The sequence below is a fragment of the Phascolarctos cinereus genome, unplaced genomic scaffold, assembly GCF_003287225.1.
Source record: "Phascolarctos cinereus isolate Bilbo 61053 unplaced genomic scaffold, phaCin_HiC Scaffold_5;HRSCAF=322, whole genome shotgun sequence".
NCBI classification, from domain to species: Eukaryota; Metazoa; Chordata; class Mammalia; order Diprotodontia; family Phascolarctidae; genus Phascolarctos; species Phascolarctos cinereus.
The window spans coordinates 54,668,056-54,690,742 of NW_027555958.1; the positions used below are offsets into that span (position 1 = coordinate 54,668,056).

At 41.9% G+C, this 22,687-nt stretch overlaps 1 long non-coding RNA gene across 1 annotated transcript in view; it reads left to right on the plus strand.

Annotated features, from left to right (window-relative positions):
- Positions 1-22,381, plus strand: part of LOC110218975 (uncharacterized) — a 38,839-nt gene extending 16,458 nt beyond the window's left edge. The window contains exons 2-4 of the long non-coding RNA XR_002327463.2: positions 11,507-11,691; positions 13,048-13,162; positions 21,479-22,381. This is a non-coding gene — a long non-coding RNA (uncharacterized LOC110218975). The remainder of the gene's footprint in view (positions 1-11,506; positions 11,692-13,047; positions 13,163-21,478) is intronic.
- Positions 22,382-22,687: the final 306 nt, after the last annotated feature.

Below are 22,687 nucleotides of genomic sequence, written 5' to 3' on the forward strand. Positions count from 1 at the left end.
AGGTGTAATGTGGTAGGGATAGGACATTTCAATCATTTAGACATCTAAAAGGCGGTGTGACGTACATAGAGTGCTAGGTTTGGCGTCAGAAAGACACGAGTTCAAATTACGCTTCTGACACTAGCTGTGTGGCCCTCTCCAAATCACTGAATGTCTCTGAATTTCAGTTTCTTCATCTATAAAATAAAGACTAGGATCACAGTTTTAGAGCTAAATGAGACCTTAGAGGACATTGAACTGATGACCTCTAAGGTCCCTTCCAACTTCTGCTTTAGCTCTCACTTGACCCAAAGCAGAGTAGCTGAGAATTTCTTTTTTTTCTTGTAGTTTTCTTTCTTTCTTTTGGTAAATTTTTATTCATTTTAAACTTAAATACAAAATGAGAAAAGAAAAAAAAGAACATTTTCATGTACATAGCAGAACATAAGAGATGATTCAATATAAAACAATAAAACCTATGTAATAAATACTACACCTTGTTTTCAAAGCTATCCAGCTTTTCTTTGCTTCCTTGTAGTTTTTTTTTGTTGTTCTCAGCTGTGCACTTTTCACTTTATCCTTTCCCCACTCCCCTCAAAGGCTACAATTAAATGTCGATAGCTAATAATTTCTTCGACTTAGTGGTAATTTCATCCTTCTAAAGGTAGAGGAACCAATGAGGCAAACCACTTATTTGATCAGGTTCTCAGCAACATGGAGAAACTATTTGCTGGTTTAGAAATGATAGTAACCTTTGGGAGGGGCTTGAAGTAGCTACTGCATTTTAAAATTTATGATAGAGAAGGATGAGGAAGCCCACCATAGTCACACGTATTCTTTTAGGAGAGAAGATTTCAGGGGTTAAGAGAAAAGATAGGTAAGATCCAAATGGACTAAAATTCTGCAAGGGAAGTCAGTCTGGGAAGAATAGGAAGCTTTCAGTCATAAAGAGAAGAAATTCTGATGGGGAGGAGAAGGGTAAATTATGGAAAGATAAGATGGAACTCATCAATTCATTTATTTTAAAAGTTATGTGTGTGTGTGTGTGTGTGTGTGTGTGTGTGAAGAAAGGACAGGAAAGAGAGGATGAATATACAAGCATCATATAATTATATATATGTATATATGTGTGTGTATATATGTATATATATGTACACACACAATAAAAAAAAATTATCTAGTATCTACCATGTGCCAGGCATTGTAGTAAGAGCTGGGAATACAAAATTTGCAACTTTACATGTTTTCTCATTTTATCATCTCAAGAACCCTGGGAAGTAAGTGGCATTATTATCCCCATTGTACAGATGAAGAAAATGAGACAGGCAGAGATTGCATAGAATCACACAGCTAGTAAGTGCCTCCGGCTAGATTTGAACTCAAGTCTTCCTGATACCGGGTCCAGCTCTCTATCTGCCGCACCACCAAGCTGACATGGTCCTCTGTGAGGAGTGTCCAGAATGCTAAAGCTCAGAATAAGTTGAAGCTGGAAATTACAGACAACAACAAAAAAAGGATTTATTTTAAAGCCATATTAAGGTAAAAGGAGTACTGAAGAAGAGAGAGGACTGCTCTTCAGGGGGCCAAAGATGATTATAACTTAGGAAAGAGAAGGTGGAGTTGCTCAATTTTTATTTTGCTCCTGTTTCCTTTGCCAAGAACAATGATCTTTGGACTGAAAGGATAAAACCAAAATGACTAATAGGGAGTTGTTACCTAAGATAAATAAAGACATAGTAAACATGTTACGTAGATGCCCTTGATGAGTTCACGTCACCTGGACGAGATGATCCATAACCTTGGGTATGGAAAGAACTGCCCTATCACTATCAGAGATGTCTTTAAAATTCTGGCAAATGAGAGAGAGAATTAACACATAACTGGAGAGGAGAAAATGCCCCCACCCCTCCCCCTCCCTTTTTATGGAAGAAGAATGTGAAATAGGAGCCAAGAGGCAACCTATAGACAAGTGGGCTTATCTTTTATTCCTGGCAAAAATTCTTGAATTGATTTGCAGCAAGGGTGTAAGGGAGAGTGGAATTTGAACCTGCCTTATCCTTGGGAGTGGGCCTATGGGGCCAATTCCATGGAGCATTTGTAGCACTCTTGGGATGGGCGTCTTTGGTAAAGCGCAGGAAGAGTTGCCTCCTCAGTAGACTTTAAAGGAAGAGATAACCTTTGCTTTCATCCTCTTCTTCCTCTCTTCTGAATACATGGATTGGAACAACAACAGCTCTCCCTTGGACTACCTGGTAGGGTGGGGAGGGGATTTCTTCTTCCTCTCCCTCTTAAGAGTTGTGGCCACTGCTCCCACCTGTCAGTAAGAGTATGTGCTGGCTGAGTCTGTGACTAGCCCTCAGCATTCTCTTCTGCTTTGTATCTTTCCTTGAGCACAGGTGACTGAACAGCAATCGTGACTTCCCTTAAACCTGATGGTGACTTTGGGAGTCTAAATAATAATAGGTAGCATTTATATAGTGCTTTAAAGCTTGAAAAGCACTTTACAAATATCTCATTTGATCCTCTCAAGGTAGGTGTCAGTATTATCCTCACTTTATTTATTTATTTTTTGCTAGGCAATGGAGTTAAGTGACTTGCCCAGGGTCACACAGCTAGTAAGTGCCAGTGTCTGGTCTGAGGCTGGATTTGAACTCAGGTCCTCCTGAGTCCAGGCCTGGTGCTTTATCCACTGTGCCACCTAGCTGCCCCTATTATCCTCACTTTAAACTGAGATAGACAGTGACTTGCCCAGGGACAAACAGCTAGAAAGTATTGAAGGTTAGATTTGAACTTACATCTTCCTGACTTTGGGTCCAGCATTCTATTTACTAAGCCACCTTTCTCTACAAAGTAGAGTTTTAAAGGTCATGGGTTCCTCAGGCAATGCTGGCTACCCCATGGTAGGTGCTCCCTGTAACCCTTACAATGTTTCTTGGAAAAGAAGATAACCATCAATACGAAGATGAGCCCAAGCTATGACCTGGCTTACCAGAAAATATGGACCTTGAATGAATTGTTTGAGCAATGTAGAGCCAAGGTACAGGTGCAATGTTTGTTCAAAAGTACTACAAAGTATTTCATGTTTTAACGCTGTAAGCATCATCTCCTGGGAGAGTACAATAGGAGTAATGGCTTACTATATCATGCTTTAAGTATCAGAGCCTTAAAAAGCAAGGAGGGGTAGCTAGCACATTGGATGACAAATGTCTGGACAGGCTAGAACTTTGGGCTGAAACTAATAAGATGAACTTTAGCAAAGATGAACATAAAGTCTAACACTTATGTTAAAAAAAAAAACAAATGGGGCAGCTAGGTGGCACAGTAGATAGAGCACTGGCCCTGGAATCAGGAGGAACTGAGTTCAAAACTGGCCTCAGACACTTACTTGCTGTGTGACCCTGGTCAAGTCACTTAACCCCGAATGCCACAAAAGCAAAAAAATCAAACAACTATGAGAAATGGTACAGCTAGACAGAAATTTTTAAAGGACTTGAAGGTGTTAGTGAACTGCAAGGTCAATATGATGTAACAGTGTGACATGGCAGTCAACAAAGTTTAGAAGGCCATAGATTACAGTAATTAAAATTCAGACTGCCCAGGACTAGGGATATGATAATCTTACTATACTTTGCCCCGATTAAACCACCTCTGGAGTGTAATTCTGAGCTCTAGGTACCACATTTTAGGATGACATTGATAAATTAGAGACCTTCTAGAAGATGATGACCAAGATGGTAAAAAGCCATTAAAATGCAGCATACCATAGTGGATAACAGGCTGCACAGGTGTGCAGGCTTGAGGTTATATGGCACAGTGGGTAGAGTGCTGGACCTAGAGTGAGGAGGACCTGAGTTCAAGTCCCACCTCAGATGCTTCTTACCTGTGTGACCCTGGGCAAGTTACTTAACCTTCTTCAGTTTTCTCATCCATAAAATAGAGATAAAAATAGCACCTACTTCCCAGGGTTGTCATGAAGATCAAATGAGATAATATTGGTAATGTACTTTTCAAACCAGCACTACATAAATGCTAGCTACTGTTACTGTCAAATTAGGAAGACTTAGATTTAAATCCTGGATCTGACATTCTATGTTATCATAAGGCAGAGATTTAACCTCTGACTCTCTGTTTTCTCATTTGTAAAATGGAGAGATCAGTAGACTCTATCTCATAGAATTGTCCTGAGGCAATGCCATTACTAGATCTGTATCCCAAAGAAATCATAAAAAGGAGAAATGTACATGTACAAAAATATTTGTAGCAGCTCTTTTGTGGTGGCAAAGAATTGGAAATTGAGGAGATGCCCATCAATTGGGGAATGGCTGAACAAATTGTGCTGTATAATTGTAATGGAATACCATTGTGCCATAAGAAATGATGAGCAGGCAGATTTCAGAAAAACCTGGACAGACTTACATGAAGTGATGCAGAGTGAAGTGAACAGAACCAGGAGAGCATTATACACAGTAACAGCAACATTGTGTGATGCTAAACTGTGATTGACTTAGTTCTTATCAGTAATGCAATGATGCAAGACAATTCCAAAAGACTCATGTTGGAAAATGCTATGTACGTATAGAGAAAACACTGATGGAGTCTGAATGCAGATTGAAGCATACTATTTCACTTTATTTTTTTTTCCTTTGTTCTGTTTCTTCTTTCACAACATGATTAATGTGGAAATATGTTTTACATGATTGCACATATATAACCTACATCAAATTGCTTACCAGCTTAGGGAGGGAGGAGGGAAGGGAGGAGAAGGAGAACATTTCGACTCAAAATGTTACAAAAAAATGAATGTTAAAAATTGTCTTTACGTGTAATTGGAAAAATAAAATACTATTTAAATGAAAAAATAAAATAAAGTTGTCAGACAAAAAAAGAATAGTCTTGAGGCACCAATGGGATGTGTGTAAAGTATTTTGTAAAACTTTAAACAGCTATAGAAAAGTTAGCTATTATTATTATTATTGTGTAAGAGAACCCAGTTGAAGGACTTAGTGATGTTTAAGCTATATGTATTGGGAGTGGAGGGATGAAACTAAGCATATGTCCTACCCCTCTCTGGTGGTCCAAACACCCTGGTACTTCTGGATAAAGGACAGGCATGACAAGTGGCTCCTATTTGGCTGTGTTTCCCATGGCTTTTCTTCCTCTGGCTAAAAATGCCCAGTTTCTTCAACAAATTCTCATTGTCACAGACTCAAGAAATAGACTCATGTCTTTTGTGGTGAAGAAAATTAATAGCTATTCTATAGCTGATATCTACTTTGTACATTTAATATCTTTTTCCATGACTTAGGTCTATGTCAGTGAGGACTGATGACTGAGTTGGAAAGAGCTGCCCAGTCCATGGGAAATAAAGAGAGAAGAAAGATGTCATCTGGACTCTTTCAAGGCAGCACCTTTGTTTGGACCAAGTCAAAGCCAAATCACCTGTGGATTTCCAGGGAAGAGAAGGCGGGGATGTCTTGCCTTTCTCCCCTCAATTCTGGCAACAATGGTGACAAACATACACAACAGTGTAGTTCAGTGAACAGAGTGCTGGGCTTAGAGTCAGGAAGACCCGTATTCCAATTCTGCCTTAGACACTTATTAGTTGTGTGACCCTGGGCAAGTTACTTAATCTTTCTGGGACTCAGCTTCCTCATCTATAAAAAGAGGTTATTGGACTCAATAACCTTGTAGGTTCTTTTCAGCTACAGGTTTATGATCTATGACCTAAGGGATCCAGGGATTGGACCTCATGTCTCTTATTGCCTCTTCTGTTTTGTGTTTCTTTCCCTGAGTTCAGGTTACCTAATAGCAACCCTGAAAAATGGATATTTCCAACCCTGTTGATAACCTCATGGTTTTAAGAGGTGACAGGCGGGTTGCCCATTAGGAGATGGTTTCTGCTACAACTTCTTGGATGAGAAGATTACAGCCAGGAGGATTACCGATGCCTGACTGCCCCAAATATCTGGACTTGGTGGGGTGTTTGGACAGTATAAATCTAAGGTGAATGTGAAATATGTTCACAGCAGTCCAACAAAGTAGTCTTCACCTCCTGGAAGAGCATAAGTGACAATTCCATGTTTTAAGTATTAATGCTTGTTAGTCTTTTATGATTTAAGCATCTCACTGAATCATAGAACTGCAGGATGTTACAGCAAAAAGGGATGTCAGTGGTCCTCTAGTCCAACCCAAACACAAAAGGAATCCTTGCTATAACACACAGAAATGGTTATCCAACATCTCTTAGAAGATTTCTTAGGAAGGGGAACTCATCACTTCTCAAGGACCCATTCCAACTTTAGGTAGCTCTAAATGTTAGGAAATTTTTCCTGACATCAACTCTCTTTGCCACTGCTACCCGTTGCTCCTGATTCTGACCTCTGGGACCACACAGAACAAACCTAATCCATTTTCCATTTGGAAGCCTTTCAGATACTTGAAAAGACCTACCATGTCCCCTTCGGATCTTTTCTTCCTCAGGCTAAAAATGCCCAGTTTCTTCAACGAATTCTTATTGTCATGGACTCAAGAAATAGACTCATTTCTTTTATAGTGAGGGAAATTAAAAGCTATCCTATAGCTGATATCTACTTTGTACATTTAATGTCTTTTCTAGAAGAGACTGTGTTAATCCCCTTTTAGGGAGACCCTAGACATGAGCCATACTTAAGCCTTATTCATGAGAGTTTCCTCAGAATCTTAGAGTGAGGGGCAATATGACAGAAGAGAGTTTGAGAAAAGCCTGATGTCCCTGTATTTGGGGTCTAGCCCAGGCCCAGGTCCAGGACTAATTTGGGTCCACTTGTGCTTAAAGTTGGTACCCCTTTTCTAGGGGAGGAGGGGTAGAAAGGGAGTCTGTGCTGCAGGTGACATGCTGAAAAAAAGATAGGGTGAAATAATAGCTACCTTTGAATATCTGAAGAGTTTGGCCAAAAAAGGACTGAATTGGTAGCAAATGACTGAATGAAAAGCATTTATTAAGTATTTACTATTGGCCAAGCACTGTACTAAACATTGGAGAAAGAAATACTAAAGCAAGATAGTCCCTACCTTCAAGAAGTTTACATTCTAATGAAGGAACCAACACAATGGCTGAAGAAAGGAATAATCATCAGGGAAATCACAAAGTTGGCAAGTGGTAAAAATAGGGCAATCTACTGGCATACCCTTACCGGAGGTAATAGTAGTGGTGATTTGATGACAGTTCTTGAAATAGGTGGAAAGTGATAGGGGTAGGGTTTGGGGTAAGGCCATGTGCTCAGTGATAGGAAAGGATATGTTCAAGATGAAGATGAGGATGAAAGTTTCCAAAGAGTGCAAAGCCATTTGGCTAACATAGCTCCTCTCAGCCATGGCCTGTATTGATCCAGTTTGAAGCAGGGAGGAACAGCAGCAGCAGCAGGAGTTGTAGGTTGAAAAGGGTCCCAGGGGAAGATGAAGATTCATGGTAGAAGTTGCAAAGAGGCAAATTTAAACCAGTGTAAAGAAAAACTTCTTAACAATTAAAGCTATCCAGAAGTGGCACAGCCTGCATCAGGAGATAGTGGGCTCCCTCCTGCCTGGGATACTCAATCAAAAGCTGGATGATGGACCGTCAGAATGTTGTCAAGAGGATCTTGTTGATTGGTGGTTTGATGAGCTCAGACCTTTTAGGATTCTATGATTTGGGGAAAGATACCTTTGGGTCAGATTGTTGAAGACCTTGAATTCCGTTCCAGAGAGTTTTGCCTCATAGAGTGATTAATCTTGTGGCAAATCTACTGGATAGATTAGAATCCCACTGGTTTTGCTAGAAGATGTATCTCGTAACAGGATTATTATGTAAGCACTCGAGGTTCAACATTCACATGTTTAACAAAATTCTTGTTCAGTTCTTCACACACGGAACTTTTTATTCTTAAATATCTATGGTGTCCCTTTCCTTCTTCCACCCACCTCCAAGTTAGATGTAAAAGGAGTTTGTTTCCGCCTACATCACTACCTCTCTTCACTCATGTTATGTAGGTCGATTTTGCACTGTCTCCCTCTTCCTTGTGTTCTGAAGTTGTAATCTCCCAGGGGGCAGAAATCGTTCCTTGTTTACATACCTCCTACCCATTGCAAAGCTCAGTGTGTGCTGACAGCTCCTAATAAATTATGAATGTGGATGGACTGCTCAGGATGGGGTAATCTCAGCATTGCCTCCATCCTCTTTACAAGCTCAGCATCAGCCACTGGGGGGGCTGAGGGTATGGTATGTGCTCACGCCCACTCATTATCCAGTGGGGTTGGCCTATAAATTAGCTTCCTCTTCATTCCCCTAACAACCCTGATTCCACTTGATTCAGTCGACTAGTCTTGGCACCAGAGGAGAGACTGCTGTTCTTTGGGCTAAAAGCCTTGTGTTCCCAGTGTAAAGAGAGCTGGCAAGAGACAAAAATCTCCTGAATGGACTGAAGCTGATAAACGTTTGTAAAGGGTACAGGTTCCAATAGCCCCCTGCTGTAGCAAATCTGTTAAGAGCAGCCTCCTCTCACCTGGGAGGAGTGGATTCCTGGTGTGTCTCCACAGAGTTGTATATCAGCATAACATGGCCCGGCTCAGCCTGTCACTGCTCTGAACATGCAAGAGCTGAGACTGCATTCTATCAGCTTCCCCATAGTCAATAGTAAGCCTCTGCTGTTTAATCAACAAAAGAACAAAGGCTTCATAGCCCTTAGGCATCTGCACTCCAGGAGCTTGTTTTAAGTTGGCACCTTTTAAACTCAAATCTTGAAGATGTGGCCCTAGATTCTGCTGAGGTTCAGAGAATACTTCAGCTAAAATCTGTTCATCAGATTAACTCTCTACCCTAGAGGAACCCAGTGGTGAAATTTCATCTATTCTCCCCTCCCCCCCACCCCCCCCCCAAACAAACCTAATACATTAAAATGACCAATTATGTTATTCCCCTGCTTAAAAAATAAAATCAGGGGGCAGCTAGGTGGTGCAGTGGATAGAGCACTGGCCGTGAAGTCAGGAGGACCTGAGTTCAAATCTGGCCTCAGACCAAACACTTGATACTTACTAGCTGTGTGACTCTGGGCAAGTCACTTAACCCCAATTTCCTAAAAAGAAAACAACAGCAACAACAATAAAATTGTCAGGGGCTTCCCATTGGCTCTCATATGAATGGATGGATGGATAGACAAATGGATGGATGGATGGATGGATGGATGGATGGATGATTGAAAAAAACATTTATTAAGCACTTACTATGCATTGAGAATACAAAAACAGAGGAAGATGACATAAAAGGTGAGGTGGCCAAGGAGGGGTACTCCTTTAAAGAAAGTCACAGGGATGCACCTCAGTATGGTGGCCCCAGAAATGGTAGTAGTGGCTTATGGTCATGTTAGCACCTGGAGGCACCTGTTAGTGGAAACCTATTTTGGCTCTATGGATGCTATTCACTGTTTATATTTGAGATATTGTACTCCTTGAAGATTTTACCTCATGCCTCATGTGGTAAAAGATTGGGGGGGGGGGAAGAAGGTAGTTTGGCCTTTCCTTTCTTTGTCTTTTCATGTAGACCAGATATTTAAAAGGGTAGATGATGGATAGAAGTATAATGTGCAACCTGTGATATGCTATTTTTTTAACTTGGATGGGAAAACTAGAATCATGGAATCACCAAGCCAGTGGCAGTGGTGGCATTCTCTTGCCCTTTCCCTCCATTTCAGTACCCATTGTTTTTCCTTTCAAATATTTGATTGCGTTAGCTCTTTCCTTATGAAAGACTTCTCCTTATTTAAATAAAAAGATAAAAATAAAGACTATTTGCTTTCTCAAAAAAAAAAGTTTCAGGGATTGTTAGTGTAGCCTTAGGGGAATAGAGTGACACACCCTGTCCAGGAACAATAGCAGTATTGATTTGACTAGTATTCTAGAACTGGAAAGGAGAAAATACAGACTCCTTGGTTGGGCAGTTATCTTTCAAAGTTTATTATACATTATTCCCCTTCATATTTTCTCCATTCCAGCCATACAGGTCTACTCTGACATTCCCTGAATTTGCCTCTCCATCTTTCACATCCTTGCCTTGCCTGGGCTATCTCCCATGGCTCCTCACCCTTCCAGAATCGTTTTGAGGGTAGGGACTGTCTTTTGCCTCTTTCTGTATCTCTAGTACTTAGCACAGAATGTTGGATTGATTTTAGAAAGCCTAGCTTTTTTCAAGGCACAACTGGTGTGCCACCTCCTCATGGAAGCCTTTCCTGAACCCTATATTTGTTAGTGCTTGCTTTTTCCTCCTGAAATTATCATGTATTTATCTGTTTACATGTTCTGTCTCCCCAGTAGAATATACATTCCTTGAGGCAGGAACTGGTTTTCATTTTGTCTTTATATCCCCAGTGCTTAGCCCAGAATAAATATTCGTTGGATTGCCAACTTTTGAGAAGAGTTAGAGGAGGAAATGTGATGTTGGAAACTATCCAAGTCAGGACGCTTGAATTGATTATCCCAGTGAGTGACTTATTAATGCACATATAACGTTGTTAAGTTACCAGTAGCTACCAGTATCTGTTTCTTTGTTTTCCCTAAAGCTGTTTTAGATGGAACCAAGGCTCAGGGAAGGAAAGGAAGGATGGGCTTTTGGGACGAAGAGAGAATGTTGGCTTCAAGTTCCAAGCAACAGATTTTAAAAAGAAGTCTTTGGAACACAACCCGAATGGGTTTCCCATCATTGAAAGTTTTTAAGCAGAGACTAGATGACTACATATTCATTAGGGTCAGTTTTCAGTGGAAAGAGTGCTGTGTCTAAAGTCAGATGATCTGGGTTCAAATCCTGGCTCTGCCTTGTGATACCTCTGTGATCTTGAGCAAATTACTTTCTCTGGGCCTCAGTTTCTTCAATTGTAAAATGAAAAGGTTGGAGTAAATTATCTCTAGTTTATGTATATATATATATATATATATATATATATATATAAATATATATATTTATATATAATATATATTATATGTATTTATATACAGACATACTATATATTTATATATAAGTATATATTTATATACATATAATATATATTTATATATAAATATATTATACATATTATATATAAATATATATTATATATATTTATATACATATAAAATAAATAATCTCTAATCTATCATAGGAACTCTAAACCCTATGATCATCTGAGGAGAAAAGGATTCTGATTCAGTCACAGGTTGAACTAAATGATTTCTAAGGTTCCTTCTATTTCCAAGATTCTGTCACTATGAGTCAGTCTTTGGTTTAAATTCAATTCAAAGAACATTTATTAAGTACTATACTGCAAGGCACCAACTACACAAAGACAAAAACATGGTGGTCCTACCTTTAAGGAGTTTGCATTATTTGCACAACATAAACAGATATGTAAATGTAAGATAATTTGTCATTTCTTCTTCCTTCTTCCTTTTTTGAAGTGACATCACAGGTGATGTCTTGACTCATGAGTGAATTGGATATAAGTGAAGCAAAGCTGCAAAAAGTCATCAGCCTCCCTCTCTCTTCCAGATCATTGAAGTCCAATGGCAAGACAAAAGTCATGATGACTGGTGATGGCCTGAGATGCAGTGAATGCCCTTGGAGTCTTCCATGTCTGATCAAGATCTAAGCTCTCCACAGCCACCTTCCTGGTCTTTGGAACAAATTGTTCTCATCTGCCCATTCCTCTAAGGCAAAGTCTTCTCACGCTTAGGGTAGGCATCACCCTAACTCACCAGTGTGTTTGAGGCTTTGTTGGGTACTAATTTAATTTAGCCCATCTGCTAAGAGGGTTTAACTGGGATGTGGCCACTGCACATGCTACAGCTTCTTGGAGATGCAGGTGAGAGTTAGGTGACAGGTGGATGCCAAAGGTGAATGAGCAGCCCTGAATAGGGCTCAGCAAGCCCTCATACCACAGGTGCTAGTCCTCCTGAATACCCCCATAGGGAGGATCTGAATGATCAAGGGGATCAGGAAAGGCTTGTTGTAGGGGGTGACACACGTGCTAAGTCTTGAAAGAATGCTAAGCATGGTGTGAGCAGATCACTTCCCTGGTCAAGAAGCTTCACTTGTTCACTATTGCTTCCAAGATAAAATAGACATTTGGACATTTAAAGCCCTTTGCTATCTGGCTCTAACCTACCCTTCCAGACTTATTTCAGATTATTCCCCCTAATGCTCTGTATTTTCAAGCCAAACTGATCTGCTTGTTCTGTATGCAGCAAGTATGCTCTGGACTCACCATCCCCAAATCAGGCTGGCTACATCTCACTCTCAGGTGCTACTACAAGGCCTGAGGGATTGGGACAGGGGTGGGGTGTCTCTCCTCAAACACTGATTGCACAAGGCCTCATTTCCAGTGTTCCTCCTACTTAACAGTAGGCTAACTAAGGCTAAGGCCTTAGTGACTTGGTATCCTAGGGCTATTTAGTTAATTAGCATCAATTAGCTTTTACAATGTGATATTTACTGTGAAGGTATAGCAAAAATAGAAGTGCAAACATTCCCCACCTACCCATCCAGTTTCTTAGGAGAACACTTTACATAACCTTGGTCCCTGAGGAGAATGGCAGAGCTATCACGTAGCATTGGTCTCACCAACCAATTTCACTTACAAAATGAGACATTACTTCCTGATGAGTCTTTATCTCAGTTTACCTGGGCTGAGTCCCAAAGGTCACTCCACACTTCAGCTTCAGATGAGGAGAAGGTCTGAGGTCTGTCCCCCAAAGCATTGTCTCTCATCCCATGCTGTCAGCCCAGAAGAAGCTAGCTAAAGAGGACAAAGCAATAGGGAAAGGCCTTTGCAATACCCACTGAGCTCAAACTCTGGAGCCATACCCACACCCAATCCAGAGGCTGTTTGACATATGGTCAGCTAACAGAAGGTCAACACATGCCCTCCAGAGCAATTCCATTAAATGCCCACATTCCTCTCCTGGAAGCAGGCTCCCCAACCTCTTCTACGTGAAGAATGACAATAGCACCAATCTTCTGTATGTTTGTCAAGCCCAGGCTACACCTGTATGAGATGTCCCATCTTCTGCCTTCATTCTTCCTCCCGCCAGACTTCCAGACTGACTCCATTCCATGTGCCGTCTGTTTGGACCACCACCTACCTCTTCTTCCTCCTCCCCACCAGAGTAACCTGGATTCCACCCCTGGATTCCTCAGCTCCAGTAGGTGAGATTTTTTTCTTATCTTGATAGGGACTTAGACCTCCCCACCACTTCAAGCCTGTTTTTTGCCACGCCATCATCTCTCCTTCCTCCTCATAGCTCCCCTCTAAATGTTGTCTTCTTGCATTATATTGTAAGCTTTCTGAGGTCAGGAACCACCCAGCTTGTTAATGCTTAGCACAGTACCTAGCTCTTAACAAACGATCTATGTACCTTTGTACCTAAGTATGTATCAATCTATATGTCTGTCTGTCTGTCTATCTATCTATCTATCTATCTATCTATCTATCTATCTATCTATCTATCTATCTATGCACAGGCTGTCCCCCATGCTTGAAATGCACTGTCTCCTTAACCTCCCACTCTTAGAATTGAAGGAAGCTAGGTAGCACAGTGATGAGAGCACTGGACCTGAAGTCAGGAAGACCTGAGTTCAAATCTGACCTCAGATATATAGTAGCTGTGGGACCCTGGGCAAGTCACTTAACCTCTGTCTGCCTCAATTTCTTCAACTGAACACTGGGGATAGCACCTCCTTTGTGTGAGGATCAAACTGGATAATATTTGTAAAGCACAGTGCCTGGCACCTAGTAGGCACTTAATAATGCTTGTTTCCTTTCTAAGAATCCCTACCTCCTTTTAGGGCTTAGTTCAAATACCACCTTGAACACTAAGCCTTCTGTGATACCTCCCAGTTGTTAGTGACTATCCCTACCAATCCAACCCCCCACAAACACACCAAAAATAAAATTGTGTTTCCTTTTTGCATATATGTTTTGCTTCCTCTTGTTGAAAGCAAGTTCCATGAGCACAATGTCTTGCTCATAATGAAGATTAATAAATGCTTTTTGCAGAAGAGACTAAGCAGAAGGAGGCTAAGCTCTCCATGAAAGTCAATCCAATGAACATTCTTTGTTGTGGGTTTGTTTTTAAAAGGTCGGTTGTGGGTGTGGTTCCAGACTTGGTGAGTGTGGTTTCATTAAGGGAATTCTCTGGCTAGAAAGCTCCCTCTACTCACTCAGATGGGCAACTCCTTTATAATTTATCATATTTTCAGAAAGTTAACTAGAGTTTATCATGGTAGATGGTGTGAAGTATTAGCCTAAATCTAATTTCTGCCAGACTGCTTTCCAGTTTTCCCAGCAGTTTTTGTCAAGTGGTAATGGAATACTAGGGGCAGCTAAATGGCGCAGTAGATAGAGTGCCAGCCCCAAAGTCAGGATAACCTGAGTTCAAATTCTGCCTCAGACATTGTGTGACCCTAGGCAAGTCACTTAACCCTGTTTGCTTCAGTTCTTCATCTGTAAAATGAGTTGGAGAAGGAAATGGCAAACCACTCCAGTGTCTTTGCTAAGAAAACGCCCAAAATGGGCCACAAAAAGCCGTACAGGACTGAAACGGTTGAAAAACAGCAGCAACATCCTTCACCATGAGTCCTTTGGCATCATGATTTGGTCATCGTGTTAATCAGCGTCCTTAAGTCAAAGTTGTTTGTCCTGACCATGCTGTTGACTTGCCCAGGGTCACACAGCTAGTAAGTGTCTGAGGTCAAATTTGAACTCGGGTCTTCCTTATTCCAGATCCAGTGCTGTATCTACTGTGCCACCTACCTAACCCATGAATTCTGCTACCCATCTCCTAACAGAGAAGTGATGGACTCAGGGCCCGGCATGAAACAGACATTTCTGGACATGGCCAATGTAGGAATTTGCTTTGCTTGAGTGTGCGCATTTGTTACAAGAGTTTCATTTTTGTTTTGTTTTGTTTTGTTTTTTTCAGTAGGGCAGAGGAGATAGAAGAAAGCAATCACTTATTAAGTAAAAAAATTAATAAAAAGAAAAAGACAATTGTCCAGGGCAATGAGCGTTTAAGTGATTTATTTGCCTGAGATCACACAATTATTATGTATCATAGGTGGGGTTTGAATCCATATCATCCTCAGTCCAAGGCTCTATTAACTGTTGTCTGGATGTCTTATTCAGCCCCTTCTTTATTTTACTGTTTGCTCAGCAGAGATATATTCTGGTAATGGGTACACAGAATTCTTTTGAGAGAAAAAAAAATTGCTTGTTTTTGAATGTATGGTCTCCTGTCCATATCTCATCGTCACATTTCTGCCTCACATCCGTTAGGGACACTGGGGAGCCTGGGGAATTGTTTACTTTCAAATGGAATGTCCGAATCATATTGAGAGGAAATGATCTAAGAGACTGGATTCCCAAACAGGCAGTTGGACCAGATTATTAAGATTCTTCTCAACCACAGGTTTGAAGGATTCAAGAAATACCATGGGCACTTTCAGAGTGACTTTTTTTTTCCATTTTTAATCCAAATCACCTGTGAGGGAATGCTGAAACACTTTTTAAACAGGTTCCCCAATACTTTCTTTGGGGTGAGTCCAAAGGCAAAATGATAGAGATGACTCCAGTACCCCTTCACCCCCTTTCCTGATTTCCTTCTTTCTTTTGGCAACTTTCTTCACCCCCATTCCATGTGCTTGTCTTACCTCTACACTGCCCAAGTCTCTCTTCCATCATGCTCTGGACTTCGGTCTTTTTCCATCATCAGTATTTTCCTTTCTTCTTTCTCCCACTCCCTCAACACCTTGCTATGGGTGTGTGTCCCTAGGCCCTTCCCCCTGCCCCCCAGTAAATCATCCTTCCCCTTTGCTTTCCTTTTGTTCCTCTCCTATAAAATCCTGGGCTGTTCAGATGCCATCTGAGCCTGGCAGCAGAAAGATCTATTATTGGAGGTACCCTTCTGCTTTCCCTTCCCTGACCCCTGGCCACTCAGGTCCCAAGTGGGTCTACCAGGTAATAATAATAACAGCAATACTGTGTCATGCCCTTTACAACTATTATCTCATTCAATCCTCACAACAATCCTGGAAGATAGGTGCTATTATTATCCCCATTTTACCATTGGGGAAACTGAGGCACAGGGGTTAAGTGACTCACCCAGAGTCACATAGTTAGTCAGTGTCTGAGGCTGCATTTGAACTCAGGTCTTCCTAATTCCAGGCTCAGCACTATCTACTGCACTACCTATTTGCCTAAGATAAGAAGAAGGTAGACAGGGATCCCTTCCCCTTTACCTTCTCTTTGGCTCTCCCTCAGTACAGGCACCCAAGACTCCATTGTGGGAGTTGGGGGGCGGGGTATGGGGAGAGCAACATGGCTATCCATACCACATGGATGAATAGCCTTCTGGTGGATTGGTGGACCACCAGGTCTTGCTATCTGGCTATCCCTGCAACCTAAAGTCCCCCAGGTCTTGGGGAGGGACAGAAAGAAGAGGGAATGAGGGAATTGTAAAGGGCCTGACACAGTATTGCTGTTATTATTATTACATGGTAAAAGGAATAAACACTTTTTAAGCACCTACCATGTACCAGGCCCTGTGCTAAGTGCTTTTTAAATATCATCTCATTTGATCCTCACAACAGCCCTGGGAGATAGGTGCTATTATTATCCCCATTTTCCAGTTGAAGAAAGTAGACACAGGCTAAGTGACTCTCCCACAGTCACATAGATACTAAGGGTCTGAGGCCGGTTTTTAATTCAGGTCTTCCTAACCCAGTGCTCTATCCATTGCACCACAGGCATCTGCCCTGTCATCAGCGCCCTCCCCACCCCCTGACTCCTGGCCATTGTCATTCATTTGTTGGTATACCTTAAAGAGCCATGAGCTTCGCTATCTGGCCTACACACTGCACCTTGAGATTTCTGGGCTTTTCCATCAGCTTTGCCACGGAGCTCTTATATACATATTGTCTCAACCAATTAGAGTGGGAGTGAGTGCCTCTTCTAAGTCCCCTCCAGCCCTAATAAAAGGTCGCCTTTACATAACTCTTTAAGGTCATGGCATTATAAGATAGATTTGGGGCTGGAAGTGACCTTAGAGATAATGTAGCCCAGCCTCCTGAGGTTTGCCAAGCTCTTTCCTCACACAGCCCTGAGAGGTGGGGGGTGCAAACAACATTCTCATTTCGAAGAAACTGAGACTTCAAAAGTAAAGGGACCTCATTGTGCAGAAGTAAGGGCATGGAATTTTCGGTATTAGTAGGGGTTACTCAGCCACATTTTCTGTTTCCTTCTTGATTCTCAGCCAGGTTTTGGGTAGGTGAAGTTGCCAGGTATCTGAATTCCAGAAGCATGAGGTCATTACTGTAAGTTCTATTGTTAAACTGTCCAAACTCTTTATTGTAGTGAGAGCAGAGGGGCATAAGTGTGGTGCAGAGAGCTGGTTCGATAAGAGATGAAGAAAGTTAGAGAGCTGGAGGGAACATTCCAAAGACAGATATGGAGCAGCTGTTCAGTGGAGCTGACCAGTGAAGTGCAAAAGGACCCGAGCGGATCTAGGGCCCCCCAAACATCCTTCTACACCCAAGTGAAGATTAAAGAGCAATGTTAACCTGGAATACAAAACACAATCCAGATGGAGCTTAGAGCTAGATAACTATCTCTCTGCTCTTCTATACCCACTGCAAAGGAAGGGTCCATCCCATAGAAACTCATTGTTGTTATTATTCAGTCATGTCCAACTCTTCCTGACCCCATTTGAGATTTTCATGGCAAAGATACTGGAGTGGTTTGTCATTTCCTTCTCCAGCTCGTTTTATAGATGAAGAATTGAGGCAAACAAGGTTAAGTGACTTACCCAGGGCCACACAGCTAGTAAGTGTCTGATGAGTCTTCCTGACCCCAGGCCCAACACTCTTATCCACTCTGCCATATGCACTATTCTGCCAAGCCCAGGCTCAATCAATCTGTCATTACTAAGTGATCATAACTGATTTCAGTTCTTTGCCCAATCTGTCGCCACAATCCATAGGCAGACAACATTATTGGGAGAAACCGAGAGAAAGATACACAAAATAAAAACACATGCACATGGATTTGCAAATAGACACATTCATATAAATATTCACAGAGATAGGTAAAGATAGAATATGTCTATAGAGAGAAAAGAAACAGAAATACACACATGCAGTGATGTAAAGAGCATGTAAAGAAACTTTCAATCAGCAATATATCTATATTGTGGCTTTTTAGGACATTGTAGCCAAAGACTACTTTTTTTCCACTTTAGGCATAAATTTGACTTTAGACATATTTAGATGATTCACTAGACCAGCAAGCCCCATAGTTATATATTTCAGCGGACTAATGAGCCCAGTACCAGTGAGGTATGCCTTCTGAGGGCAAAGATTGCCATCCATCCATGCTTTCTCATCGCGTCTGTCCCATAGGTTGAATAAAACCCAGTCAAAGGCTGGATCTGGCCCATAGGTTGGAAGCTCCCCAACCTGTAGTCATGGCTGATGGATTTCTGACAATCTATGACTCCTAGATCAAGAGTAAATAATGTGGTAATTTTTGTTGCCAAATTCAGTTGAGGAGATATTTGGGGGGCAGAGTTGGTTTTTTTGGGTATACCTCAAATCACATCACATAGTGGGCTGTATTCGGTCCTTGGGTAAGGTCACCCTTGATCTTGACCTTTTCAATCCCTTTTAATTGGTCTAATCCTCCTGGTTCTGCCCTCTGAGACCAAAGAGTGCTTATCAATCAAACTGCTGACTCATATTGAGCTTGCAGTCAATTAAAACCCACAGATATTTTTCAGACAAATTGTTGTCTAACCAGATGTCTCTATTTTGCAGATGACAAAACCAAAATTAGGTGGCTTAACTGTGGTCATATAGCTAATAAGGCTAATAAGTGTTAAGGGTAGGGCTCAGGCCTTAATCTTAGTGTTTGGATAAAACACTAGGCCTGGAATTAGGAAGACCTGAGTTCAAATTCAGCCCCAGACACTTACTAGTTGTATGACCCAAAGCAAGTCACTTTGTCTCAGTTTTCTCAACTACAAAATAGTGATAATAATAGCACTTACCTTGCAGGGTTGTTGAGACAGTCTTTGTAAATAGCCCTTAGCATGGTAACTGGTATATAGTAGGTGCTTAATAAATACTTATTCTTTTCACTAATCATTTTAAGTTCAAATTCATCAATTTATCACATTATGCTTACTCTTTGAAGGTAACAGTTTGTCAACTTTATTGTAACAGGACTGCCATCTGGGTCAATGAGTAAGGGCCCAGGACACTGGTTGTCAATCATGTCAGCCCTTCTACGTTCCATACTGGGCTCTTTATCTAGGCATGTTCCTAGCCCCCCATCTACTTCCATCTACTAACTCTGCCTCCGTCTACTAATTATGCCCCTCTCTTCTCAGACACATCGTGTTATTTCAGTCACTTACCCCTCTTCCTTTTCCTCCCCCCCAACGTCAAAGTTGAGCCAGTGCTTAATTAGATTAGATATTAATATTAGACACTCATCATAAAGCATATTTTGATACACCTTTCCATTTTCAACTTTCCAAGGTGAACTCTCCACCCTCTTTGTCATCCTTCAGCCTCCCAACTACAGCCCCCAAGATTCCAGAGAGATAACCAAGAAGTATAGTGTCTTACCTCCCTCCTCCTGCCATGGAAGCCATGAAGGGAAAGAGCATAGTCATTTCAGCCCTGGGCAAATATTGGGCAAGATGAAGACCATCCCTCCCACCAGGGTCATTGCTGCTGCCACAGATGCTGGAAAATGAGGGAGTTGCTGCCAGCCCTAGCTCTATGGGGCAGCAGTCTGGCTCAGCAGGGAAGCTCAGAAGCAGTGTCTTGCCTGCTCTGGCTGGATCAGGCACCAATCTCACTCAGATTGCTAGAGCACAGCAAAGAGAAGGAGAAACCCCTCAACAAGTCCACCTGGGTGAGGGGAAACAGCAGGAGATATTACAATTTTCTGCAGTTTTGCAGATTGCCATTTCTTTTTTCCTCCTTTAGCTTCCAAAATTTTCACTCTTGAGTCAGTCATTCCCATTCAAGCCCTGTGATTCCTGGGAGAAAAAAACAAAGATAAAGCTGTGTCAGGATGTCAGAGTGCTGGCAATGGGCAAAGATTCATGTCCCTCTTATATCAGAATGCTATAGAAATGTCAGTTATTATTGTTGCTGTTTTTGTTATCTTTAAGTGGTAGCAGGAAAAAAAAATGGAAATAATTTCTTTTTCTAAGAGTTTTCCACCTTCCCTCCTTTCTTGCTTCCTCCTCCTTCCTCCCTCCCTCTCTTCCTCACTCCTTTTCTCCCTTCCTCTCTTCTTCCTTCCCTCCCCTTCTCCTTCCCTTTTCCCCTTTTCTTGTCTTCCTTACTTTCCTCCATCCCCTTCTTCTTTCTCCCTTCTTTACTTCATTCCCCCTTCCTTCCTTCCTTCACTTCCTCCCCCTCTTCCTCCCTCTCTCCCTTTCTTTACCTTCACTCCTTCCTTCTCTTCTTCCTTTCTTCCTTCCTTCCCTCCCTCCATCTTTCCCTCCTTTCCTTCCTTCCTTACTTCCTTGCTTCTTTTCTTCCTCCTCCTTTCTTCCCTCCTTTCCCCCTTTTCTTCCCTTCCTTAATTTCCTCCATCCCTTTCTTCCTTTCTCCTTTCTTCACTTCCTTCCTTCCTTCCTTCCTTCCTTCCTTCCTTCCTTCCTTCCTTCCTTCCTTCCTTCCTTCCTTCCTTCCTTCTTTCCTTCCTTCCTTCCTTCCATCTTCTTCCTTCCATGCCTTTTAAAACAGTTGCTGTTTCCAGGGCACTAGATCATTGGTTCTCAAACTTCATTGGGTCATGGTGCAGTATTCCTTGCCGTGAGACAAAGAAAAGTTCCCAGGCAGTCAGTTCTCCAGACGCAGGAGGATTTTTTTCTCTTCTTCTCCTCCTCCCTCCCACCCCATTCTTTCTTGACTTCCCCAGGACTGGAGGAGGAGGAGGCAGCTTTGTACCTCCATGGATAGAGCTGTTTTTAGGATGTTCCCATTGCCAAGCCAAGCAGAGCAAGCAGCAAACTGTAACTGGGAGCAGGCTGTTATCGAAGCCTAGAGTGAAAGAGACATTTAGAGGCACATGTACAGAAATCTTCAGCATGGCCCACCCTTTGAGAACTGTTGTTCTAGATGTTATTATGGATAAAAAAAAGAAAAGGAGGCCCAGTTCCTGCCTTCAAGGAAAGTATATACTGATCAGGGAACTAGAAGAATAGGAAGCAATAAATTACTTATGATACAAAATGCAGGAAGTCCAGGCAAGATGTAAGTTCTATACACAATTGCTTGGAGAATGACCATGATAGTAGGGTGGGCTTCTTAAAGGAAGCTTGTTTTGAAAATCACAGTCGTAGAATCTCAGTGTTGGATGGGAACTCAGAGGTCTAGTCTAACCCTCACCTGACCCAAAATCCCCTCTTCCACAACTCTGACAAGGGATCTTCTTTCTTTTCAAAGAGCTCCAGTGATGGGAGAAACTCACCCTCGTCAGACAGCCCATCCCAGAAACAGGCCCTGGAACAACAGTCATCCCAGCCATGCTAAAAATGGCACTGTTTACAGATCATCAGCCATCATTTCTCCTGACTGACTGAGGGCTGGGAGCCAGAAGCACAACCCAACTCATCCTTCTTCATTTTCCCAACTCAGCAGGGATTTCTGATCCAAGAGCAGTCGACTGTTGGAGGGGTTGCCTCTGTAGAGACCCGAGGCCAGGGTCCCCTGCGTAGAGCATGGCACAGCTCAGCATCACTTGCTGTTCCCACAGGCTTATTACAGCAAACCCCCAGAGAAGAAGGATGCCTCTTGTATGTCACACTCCTTTCTGGTGCTTATGACAGTAATCAACAATCTGCCATGCGGAGCTGGCCTGTGGGATCCAATGAATGGAGTTGAATGCAAGGCAAATGCCAGGATCATTTTCATACCTGGTCAGCAGTGCACATCCTTGTGAGTCAGTAAATAGAGGCATAAGTTAGGATGCTGAGGGGGTGGGACATAGCCCATTAGGTCACATTTCTGGTTAAAAAAGGAAAAAAACCCCGCCTTCTCTCCCACTGCACATTCAAATCAGAAACATATTTTGCTGCCTCCTAGTTTTGGCAGCCCAGTAAATTAATTTAAACCTGTCGTCAGAGCAGTCGGCCTGTTATTTATAACTAGGAGGCTTTGTGAAAATCGCTCAAGCACTTTAAAGACCTAAAGGCAGTCGTTGCAAAATTAGCACCGGGCTTGATTTTCAGCATTTCTGTGCCTGAGAAATCTTTATATTGCTGCTGCATCCGCCTAATGGCCTCTGCTTATTGAAGAATCCCTAAGTTTGGAAGAGGCTATAAAAATAAACAGCAATTTGTAAGTCAATTCATGCCTGTTACAAAAGTAAATCTCTAGCTAGGAGGCACCTATGTCGTTCCATGGCTTTAGACAAGAAGTTGAGTTTTCAGAATTTTTTTTGAAAGTCTTGGTAATCTTTGCCAATGGACCAGGCAGTTTTGTGTGATGTCTAAGTCTGGTGGTGAGAAAAAAAAAAAGAGTGGGGCGCTTTTGTAAAATGGGAAGATTTAGAGCTAGAAGAGACCTCAGAATTTATCCAGTCCAATCCCTTTCACTTTGCAGATGAAGAAACCAGGCCCAGAGAGGTCAATGACTTGCCCAAGGTCAAACAGG